The sequence below is a fragment of the Macrosteles quadrilineatus genome, unplaced genomic scaffold (genome assembly GCF_028750875.1).
Source record: "Macrosteles quadrilineatus isolate MER2022 unplaced genomic scaffold, UCM_ALF_1.0 Scaffold_3__2_contigs__length_128488019, whole genome shotgun sequence".
NCBI classification, from domain to species: domain Eukaryota; kingdom Metazoa; phylum Arthropoda; class Insecta; order Hemiptera; family Cicadellidae; genus Macrosteles; species Macrosteles quadrilineatus.
This window is the reverse complement of record NW_026542596.1, coordinates 127,950,459-127,961,471: the sequence shown is the minus strand read 5'-3', so window position 1 is coordinate 127,961,471 and position 11,013 is coordinate 127,950,459. Positions and strand designations below refer to the sequence as shown.

General features: G+C 34.5%; 1 protein-coding gene across 1 annotated transcript in view; it reads left to right on the top strand.

Annotated features, from left to right (window-relative positions):
- Nucleotides 1-3,433: 3,433 nt before the first annotated feature.
- LOC128990288 (kelch-like protein 17) overlaps nt 3,434-11,013 on the top strand; it is a 65,643-nt gene continuing 58,063 nt past the window's right edge. Inside the window, exon 1 of the mRNA XM_054412613.1 lies at nt 3,434-3,549. The gene's annotated coding sequence lies outside the window, so the exon portion shown is untranslated. The remainder of the gene's footprint in view (nt 3,550-11,013) is intronic.

Below are 11,013 nucleotides of genomic sequence, written 5' to 3'. Positions count from 1 at the left end.
AAAAGTTTAATATTACCATTGACTGTTGTATTGATAGTCAAAGGTATTACTAAACATTTTAGATATTGAGAATTCGTATTCAAAATATAAAATGTGTTTAAAGGTAAATTACTTTCACCCTGCTAATCCGACTGCATTCTCGACATTACTGAATGTCTCTCTGCCAGGAAGATATAACAATCCTACCAAAGCTCAATTTATTTGGTTCATTAAAGATTATGCAACTATTAAATAAACTTTATATAATAAAAGGTTTAAATTAAGGCCCCTAAATTATTAATTAAGGATCCTGGTTTGTAGTTGGTTGACGGATCAGGTAATTTAAACCTTTTATTGTAAAAATCAGTGATCCAGAGGCTATACCATAAAATGAAACTTTATATACCTAAGTATATCTAGTCTTGAGCCCCTCTTTTTTGTATTTTGCAATAGACATTACAAGTCCCAATACAATAGTATTTTTATCTATCCCTATATATTTATTTTCTATAAGTTTTGTTTGCACTTTTTGTGTTTTTTATAAGTTACACATCTTTAATGCGCCATTATCTATAAGTTTATTCCTAGTGTCTTTGTTATTTCCTAATAATTTTATGTGTTGATTTACATTCTTATGTTTTCTTGTACATGCAACAATGTAAATTACTCGTGTACATTATGTATTTAAAATATTACCAGATTAGTCATTACATTTTTAAAGCATAGCATGTGTTATTCTGAAAATTGTTGATGTTCCTATGTTTATAAAATTTAAATAAAAATGGGTGCTTTTATTTTTTGTTCCTGAATGTTTTGCGTAACATACACGTAGAAGTATGCCGGTTGCCAGAGTATGGCTTGGCAGGTGTTCAGTTTCATTATATCATTAATACCAGCTGTCTACATAGACTATAGAGTCAAATGAACATGAGTATATGAACTCTTACATCTTTGGTATTCACCTTAGGCTAACTGTACACAATTCTACTCGAATAGTCGATCATATCTTAGTACGTTCTGGATTTATTGTACTTGTGGCCCTAGGCTATATTAACTTGAGCGCTCCCAGTGCCTTAGTGGAACAATTACAGGGACATCATCATTCTAACCAGAAATAGTGGCAAATTATTAGTTTTAAAAATAACAAAGTTTTGTCCTAAAAATTTAATTTGTACAAAACGTGGCCCCTTTTTCTTGTAGTCTAAGCTATATGTGAAATGCGGCACTTAGTATACAGTTAAAACATTTAATTTTTCTGATAACACGAACTAAAGAGTGAGGCAAGAATATAGTGTCGTCTCTTTCTCTATTCTGTGTTTGCTAACATTTTTCTTTTTACTTTTGGATTTTCACAGTTGGTTTTATCAAACTTTATTTCGAAAGAGGTGTTTTGATATACTCTTATTTATAATATACTGTACAAACTCCTATTTAATTTATATAAAATTGTTTAAACATAAAACACATTTGTTTACGGTATCCTGTTATAAGGAACCAGTATAACCAGTTGCTGTAGTTAACATTGTGTGTGAAAAACAATGAAAGTACAATAAAGGAGTTGGAAAGTTAAAGTAAAATATTTATCTAATATATAAAATTCTCGTGTCACAGTGTTTGTCTGCAAACTCCTCCGGAACGACTTCACCGATCGTTATGAAATTTGGTGTGTAAATTCTGTAGGTATGCGAATCGGATGTAAACTATTTCCCGTTTCGAAATTCTTAAAAGGGCTCCGCCCCAGTGGCTCTGGAGTTTCCCATGTTAACCTTATGAGAAATGGAATTAATGAATCTTAACAGCTGTTTCAATTAAACAAGTTGGTTCTGTTCTATGATGTTCAATAGCATTAAAGTTACAAGGATTACCAACAGGGTGCAGCACTATTATTTCTTTTACATTTATGACAACAGCTAATTTGCAACCAAAAGGTGAGTGAGCGTAGCGAACGAACTTCAACCTGGAGGCGAGTTAGCGTAGCGAACGAGCTAACCTGAAGGCAAGTGAGCGCAGCGAACGAGCTCCAACCTAAAGATGAGTGAGCGTAGCGAACGAGCTCCAACCCAAAGGTGAGTGAGTGTAGCGAACGAACTTCAACCAGGACGTGATTGAGCGATGCGAACGAGAGAGGCGAGTGAGCGTAGCGAACGATCTAACCTGAAGGCAAGTGAGCGCAGCGAACGAGCTCCAACCTAAAGGTGAGTGAGCGTAGCGAACGAGCTCCAACCCAAAGGTGAGTGAGCGTAGCGAACGAACTTCAACCAGGACGTGATTGAGCGATGCGAACGAGATAATCTTGAAAATTAAACGTAACGGTACTTTCTTTCCATCGGTCTGTCTTAGGGGAAACCTATAACTTAGGCGATACGAAGTTCGCCGGGTCAGCTAGTAAATATATATAATGCAAATACTAGAACATTTTTTTTACCTAAGTATATAACATAGGTGATCAATAGTAAAACGTCTTGTGTTAAATAGGAATACACAACATATCACAAAGGTATTAGGGCAGCTAAAGCCTTTATTAGCAACTAAAAGTGAAATATTCAGACAATGTTAATCAATCTCACACTTTTACACAATTTCAATAATACATTATATGAAATGGTTGGATCCAAAAAACCTCTTCAAAAGGTAGAAACTTACTCTTGATAGTTAAATCATGCTCCTGAAAGGAAAGAATAATATTATTAACTTCTATCATTAGAAGAATTTAGCTTATGTCAATTGACAAATGATCCACAACTACATTCCAATTCAGGAGATCTTCGAACAGATTTTATTAAAAACTATAAGTAATCTCGTGTTTTATAGTGTACTAGCTGTACCCGCGGGCTTTGCCCCGCTTAACTTCATAAGTATTCGCATGGCTCAATCACGTCCTGGTTGAAGTTCGTTCGCTACGCTCACTCACCTAAATCTTTACACAAATTTAGTCTACGGAACCAGTCAAACTGCAGATACTACTCTAAAGACTCCAGTCAAACTGCAGATATTACTACAGTATAAAGACTCCAGTCAAACTGCAGATACTACTCTAAAGACTCCAGTCAAACTGCAGATATTACTACAGTATAAAGACTCCAGTGAAACTGCAGATATTACCAAAGACTCCAGTCAAACTGCAGATATTATTACTCTAAAGACTCCAGTCAAACTGCAGATATTACTATGACTCCAGTCAAACTGCAGATATTACTACAGTATAAAGACTTTAAATATATTTTTGTACAAGTCTCCTTACACATGAACAACTCTTACAGCTAACGAATACAAACGGCATTCAATGTTGCGAAAAAAACACATTTGAAGATTAGTAATAACAGCTTGAGCTTACGCATGTCATGCGCAGCAGAAATGATACATTGAACAGCTGATTGTGTACAGCCACAGCTGTTTTGACGTCTGCAACTCAGTGTTGCCAACGAGCAGAGTTTGTCGCTGTGTCTCAGTCAGTGTAGCCGTAGCGTAGCGTAGTGGCGTCGCTCGGGTTAGGTCGTCTGAAGTGTGCACTTACAAGATCGTTGGGTTTGTAGTGATAATCAGTTCTAATAGCGACAACTGTGAACGAAGGTAAGGACAATATCAGTTAACATTATTTTGGGATTGCACTCACTATTTATTTGTCATTCTGATTAAAAATTTAATATTATTAGCCTATGTATAGCTTAGACATGTATAATTTGTACCGGCGTTTTCTTGTGTTGATTTAATTTAAGGCATTGTTTATGTTTATAATTATTTTTGTTGACAAATACTTAACAAGCTGCAACTAACTAGGTGATTTTGTGCTATCTTGTTTTTCTTTATTGACAGCGTTTATTTGGCAGGTATCTATATTGGAGGTGATTTAATTAACGTCAAATCTAAAAGTTTGGTACTGTAGTAATATTTATATTTTAAATTCATGTTTTAGTTTAACATTTCAACGAATAATAAAATAAAATCTCCTAAATACATTTCAATAATCGACAGAAAACCTTGAACATATGTTTTTCTCTGTAAAGACACATCAAGACAAAGTCATTAATGCTACGTTTTCACTTTTAGTTATTGTAATGGCAGTACACAGTACTATAAGAGCAATCATTAACTATACCATTTATTAATTTTGTGCCACCCTGTCTTAAATAGTGTTCATCCCCATGTTTTGTTATCCTCCTTGCTTTTGCGCAATTTATATTGGTTGAATGTTGTTTATAAATAAAAACATATTATTCTAGGTATAAATTTACAATATTTTGGAATTTTCTCCGTAACCATTAGGCGCATAATAACACTTCAATATACTAAATTGTTTTTTAAGGTTTACAAAATGGTTTGGAAAGAAATTTCCAAATATTTAGGTAATGTTTTTTGGGTCAAAAATGGGAAAACCCAATTTTTATCAAATAAAACCCCCCATAAACCCCCGTTCCCATTGTCCGATTTTGCTGGTTCGCGCGAACTCGTTTGAATAAATGTTGGTTTACACGATTATACAAAATTTCATCAAAATCGGATAATTTTTGCGAGTTTTCGTGCTAAAGGACACAGACATATATATGAATTTGTGCGGATGGTGTTTTTGAAATCTAGGGACCTCAAAACTAAAAAGTAAATCGGTCCAGGGTCCAGGTCTTACTATGAGTACTAGGCCTACTACTTATTCTCTATACTGTAGTCTATGGGAAATTCGCTAAAAGGCGGTAATTAAAAATTTGACAGATAAATGATAAAAATACTCTCGACAATAAAGTCGTCGAGGACAAACTGACGATGACATTTGTGTACCTGCGGTTGATAGGGAGGCCTGCTTGAATAAATAAACAACGCGCACCTTAAATGTTTACGTTAATTTAATCAGATTTAGAAAATTCGTAACAAAATAGTTATTTGTGCAACTAGTGAGCGATGAAAAATTGTACATGCATCGTACAGTTTATACATCCATCAAGTAATATCCCTTAAGAAAGTGTGTGTACTGTAATTAAAATTAAAACTTGTTGAACTATTGTAGCTGTATAATTTAACACGAAGAATTAAAGGACAATTCTTGCATATTGGCTTCAAAGATCGCACAGTACCAATTCGGTGTTAGGTTTCGTAGATTCGAAATCGATACAGCAAAGCCTGTTTTACAACATTGAATTACTCCGGTGCCTACAAAGCTAGACACGGTTGCTTCACTAGCTGCCGAAACTAATACTGTATTGGGAACGACAGTTGCTGCAGAAAGTGACATAAGTAAGGAGAAACTCCTTTAACATTGTACTATAGCGTCTCGGAGTCCTAGTCAAAAACCGATACAATCCCCCACTGCTTCGCAGAAGAGGTTCTCATCGGTTTTTGACCAGGACACTGAGACGCTAGTACATTGTTAAGGATTTACAGTCAACGATTGTACCGTTGACTGTAAGATTGTACCTAGAACTACGTTGTTGAATAATCTCAGCTCAGAAATAACGTAACAGACACTACAACGTGAGACATACCTTAGACATAAAACACTACATAATGTCCGTGTTAGCACGACCCTTTTGCTCATTGAATATTCTTGCTCTACTACATTGTTTTAACTCGTTTATAGTCGAAATAAGTTTTATTAGCCTAGACAGATAAGTATATTTGAGAAAAAAATATTTGCACCAGATTTTACTCAATGAAGATTCCTACCACAAGAACGACTATTTGTATGTATTTAGTTGTTCATAACTGAAGCCAGTATGAATAAATTATGATCATGTTTTGTAATGTACTAGTGTCCCTGTTGCTCGAATTCGAGCAATTGAAAAGTATTACAGGCGTTATTTAAAAACGAATAACAGTCATAATTTCTGATGACTTTAAAAGATTCGATTCAAAGATTATGGTTTACTCAAGATGTACATAACATAACAGATAGATATAATCAACATTTCTTGTAAATATCTTATCATTTTTCAAAAGCTGATCGTTTTTTAGTATTTTTTACAAATAGCCTTACTCACTCATATAGCCATATTAGGTTGTCCATAATAACGATTATAAATTATAAAAAAAAACATTATTTTCTTCTCCTTGGTGGTGTTCTATGACTTTCCTATGTTTCCATAGTTTACGGTCGGCGAGTATAAAAAAGTACGCAGGCGCAGACCAGGGCTAGAGATATTATATCTATAGCCCTGGGCGCAGACACCTCTTTGAAGTGAGCGGCCGCCGCGTCGCCCCGGTCGTCGCGCGGCCCGCGATTCGCCCCATACTACTGCTCCGAAAGCTTCTATAGACCATGCCCAGTTGCCCACCCCTAGTTTAGTTGAAAATACATAAGCTTTTTTGTTTCAAGGCTAGACTAAAGAGATTTTCATTTGCGAGTAAAAAAACTTTTTTGTTTATCGAGAAACTCGATTTTTTTAATTATATATTTATTTAATTAGTTTCTCTTTTTTAATCTAAGTAGTGCGCCTATATTCAACTGTCATATTCATAACTCAAATAACTCGTAAGTGTTTAAAATAAGACAATAATGTCTAATGTCGTCAACCATTGAAGCCCCACGGAGGCGTGCGTGTCTGTTTGGATTACAGAAAGGCTTCTGGCTTACCTAAAATTCGCTTGGGTTACATACAAGCTGTAAGTAATGTTGTGCCATTTTTTAGAAAATTTTATTTTTTTCTTGATTTTATGGGGAAAACTGCATTGAAAATAGAAAAACACCCTGATTTAAACACCCTGGAGATACTATGGATTAGTACCTACAAACACAACATTTTATCAAAATTTGACTACATGTGCGGTCTGGAGCCTTTGTACACATCCACATATACAGACATCACATCGAAAACCTCTTTTGACGAAAAAAATTCTTTCTCCATATATGGTATATGGGGAAAAAATAAAAAGCGTTGTTGTATGTCCGATAGATATACTGTAAATATATGCGACTAAACCAAAATATACTACGATACCAAACCATAGATCTCCAAAGAAGAAATTTGTCAATTATAATTCATTATTTTCAAAGCCCTCAAAATTGAAAAACCCCGTAAAATATCATAGAGAGAAGATGCTTTCCTTTTACTAGACGCATTATATAACAATGGCGTATTGTTTGAAGGTTATTCCTTCAAACTCAAAGTTTTTATCATTACAAAATCTTGCCTATGTATTGAAGGTATGTTATTACACAACCTTCCAGACACTAGTTTAGAAGTAACCGACGATAAGTCCGCCTACTGCAGCTACAATTAAGTTTTTAAGTTTTACAACCTCCATAAAGCCCATGGAGATTGGTTCTGTGACCTCCATGGACGCGGATGTCAGCTCTTGTCTAGACTTGGTGTGAGAAGGTCAGGAACTGCGTTGGAGGCAGCGGTCACCGTACTCGAGGAGGTGAACCACTCACATAGACAAGTCTAAATATGACAGCTGCTTTATTATTGGACAATTTCCTATGTGAGCTACAGGTTAAGCCAAGAGACTGGATTTAAGAAAGGTATTTTTACAGTGTTGTAAAACAGATGATTTGTTTTTGTTATTGTAAATAGTATATTTCATCACTAGGGCCTAAAGTGACTGTTTTCGCACCAAGCTCAAGTTTTACGAAGCCGAGGTCGGAAAATGTGCTAGGGTTGAAAAGTCACTTTTTGCTCGTGTGATGAACTATATTTTTCGTCATATTGCACCATTATTTGAACAAAATAAGTTACTGAAATAGTTTTCATTTAAATAACATCTCAAAACTACTGCTAACTTCTTTTACATTTAATATGTTTAATGGAAACAAGCAGCTGTTTAGTGAGTAATTCAATAGTTTCGTCTATTACGATTGTGTTAGTGTACATTACACCTATGATTATACTATCGATATGTCAAAATATTTACAATAAGGCAACAATTAACTACAATCAATCAAACAACCGATATACTTTCGATACATGCAATTTTGTTTTAATCAAAATTTACAACTGAGTTGACAACAGCTGATTTTTACTCCATTTGGGTTAAAAACGTTTACGACCTATAGAGTTGTTTTGTTTACAATTTGTTTCTTGTTATTTCAGTAATTTAAAACGTCGTTTAACCGAATAAAACGATCTAATTATAAACAATAACTCGTCCCCTAGTTGTTTAACCAAACGGTAAAGCACAAAAAGACAAATCATGAAATCGACCCAAAAATAATAGAAACAAAATTTCATCGCCACTATAGCGATCACTGTCACCGAACATAAACTAGACACGAAAAACAAGCTTCAAAATTTACTATAGGATGTGAAGTATAGTTGGTTAGTATATTATTTTATCTATTAACAAACGAATAAGGTTTTTAAAGTGGAAATCATGATATGGTACTAAAATTATTTTTTTTATTTTGAAAACCTTAGCTTTATGTTAGACCTGTTGCTCGAAAGTATAATTAATTCACAGTCGCATGACAAAAAATGACGACTTGGCTCAGAATCAAACCATCAACTTTTTGGACCTTTTCGTTTATTTCGACGACCTTCAGTTTGGCAAGCACTCAAACATCTCTTTAATCAGGAGTTAGCTCTTGTATTGAAAGTAAATAATATCCAGGTAACAAAGCACTCATGTGATTTCATTCTTTAATGATTATATTTATTTATACAGTTTCATGCAAAGGTTGCTATGTACATTCGACGAGAAAGATGATGGCTAGAAAAGAGGTTTAGCCATTTAATTATCAAATCATGTGTGAACATTTCATTAGGCAATCCTTTTGTTCCGGGCTTTGATGACCAAACACTGTATAACAAACGTCGATACTTTAACATTTTATGTTTTCAACCTAATTCTAATATTGTATTTTCATCATTCGAAAATTATATACAAATCTTAATCTTGGATTAAACTTGCTCCCTTATGGTTTCTATTTTGCAAGTCAAATTGTGCGCTTTACCCTTCGAATGAAATAGCGTAGATTAACTAGTAATTTCAAATATACCGTCAGGTTCGACGTAGTTAATTTAACAAGTGAAGTGGCGTAGAAACAATATAAACCATGATAAGACTCAAGAACTCATTAACTAGCCTATCTTACATTACATTAACTGTTTTAAATCTATATCTATAAAAGAGGAACTATGTATGTAAGTATGTACCTTTAATAAATTTACAACCTAAGTGCTTTACCACCATTGATGGGCTACAATTACTTCAAGTGCCGACTCCACCCTTTAAACACACACCCTCTCGACAAAGTGAAGGCATTAGGGATGGAAGTGGCGCAGGGTAAACACGGGTTGGGGGTTGAAATTATGACCAAGCGTTGTTGATATTAGATTATTATCACAGCTAAACCAACTGAAGTATCCTGTTAACCTAGCCTTACTGTGTGGGGTTGAAGCGAAACACCCTCCATATCGCGTTAACAGAAAGTTTTATCGTGTGTATGGATATAGGTGGTTACCATAATTTTTGTAACAGCTAAAGACAGTTGCATCTGCGTGGTTCATGTACAGGGACTTTTTCTGGTGTATGTTGATATGTCATTTACTAAAAATCTTAGTAGTTAACTTCTCATCGCATTATCGCTAAAGACTGTTTACGCGTGTTTCACGATTGTGGCGTTTGAGCGCGCTAATGTCGGTTTTTTCTATGACATAGCCTTAGCTATTTTAGTGATTTTCGCAAGGGTCCAAACCTATGTAGGACTTATATTTTGTTGTTGCTTATTTTAAGTCAGATATTACGATTTATGCATCGCTTTTAGGTTATGATGCCATAGTTATGGGGATTGTTGTGCATGTTCTGACAATATACCATAAATAAGAGAGATATAAGAGAAAGTCGTATGAGAGATGCATTATGTCTTCAATGAACTCAAACCTCTTGAGAGTTTACACTTAGATTAGAAGTGCACTTGCAATATTCAAAGTATTTATATAAGCCTATTTGGATGGTGACGTCGATGCCTTTAACTGTTGATTTAACTGGACTCGGTCATTAACACATCACATGCTGTTGTCGTGCTGTCAGTCATTAAAACGATGCAACGGTAGTTGGCTATTAACCTCAATACTTTCATTTTCGTTGACAAATTCCCTCTTTATCTCATGAAATTCCCGCCATTGTTTGATACCAAGTGTGTACGTAACAATTTGTGTGAAGACCTTATTGAGTAAGGTACTATGTGGACATTTCCTTTATGGTTGGGCTAACATATTGTCAGTTATTGAAATTAAACTTCAAAATGCCGAAAACTCTTTTTCCTACAGTCCCTCGACAGAATGGGCTTCCTTGCAAATAAAAAGGCTTACTTTGGCGCACAGTTTTTACTTTGGCGCACACCAGTATTCCAACCAAACAACACAAAACAGCGTGCTTTTATTGCACATAATCCGTGTACGATTGAAAAATAAATAGGGTATCATATAATTGACACTTTCCACTTGTCCATAGATAATTTAATTTCTAGTTAGCCTGTTTGGTAAGATAATAGAAACAATGTGTTAAAAATTCATTAGTTGACATAATTACCTATCTGGACATATGCAAATACTTAGATTAAATTGCATTCATTGAGCACACCTCTTCTATTTCGGCTGTGTGGTTGAATGACCTACGTAAAGATATTTAAGACAAAGATAGAAATACATAAAATGAAATCACTTTTCCAATACGGTTAACACTTCGATGTTTCATGTTGGTAAAAGAGAGCAGAAAGCAAACTAGCACATCTCTCTCTGTTCAAATGGGGCAACATTTACTATGCTGCTTGATACATTCCGAAGCCAGAACTCACCTGATCTTATTGAGGGGTTTCTCATTTTTATCTCAAAATATTACAGTAGTAAGATGATGCGTTAGTACTGTATAATTTACTTTTTAAACTCAAAACATAATTCATTGGACTAAAATGAGTGGAATTCATTACTTACATATTTTTTGAAAAAGTAAGACTCGTATATTTGTTTGTGGGTATACTTATAACCTCTCTTGATGTAGGTTATATAAATTTTTTAAATTTTGTTACCGCTTTCTTTATTTTACAAGAAATCTTTTTAGCTTTATGAAAAGCTGATATAACTTTATATAATATATATCTAAACATTG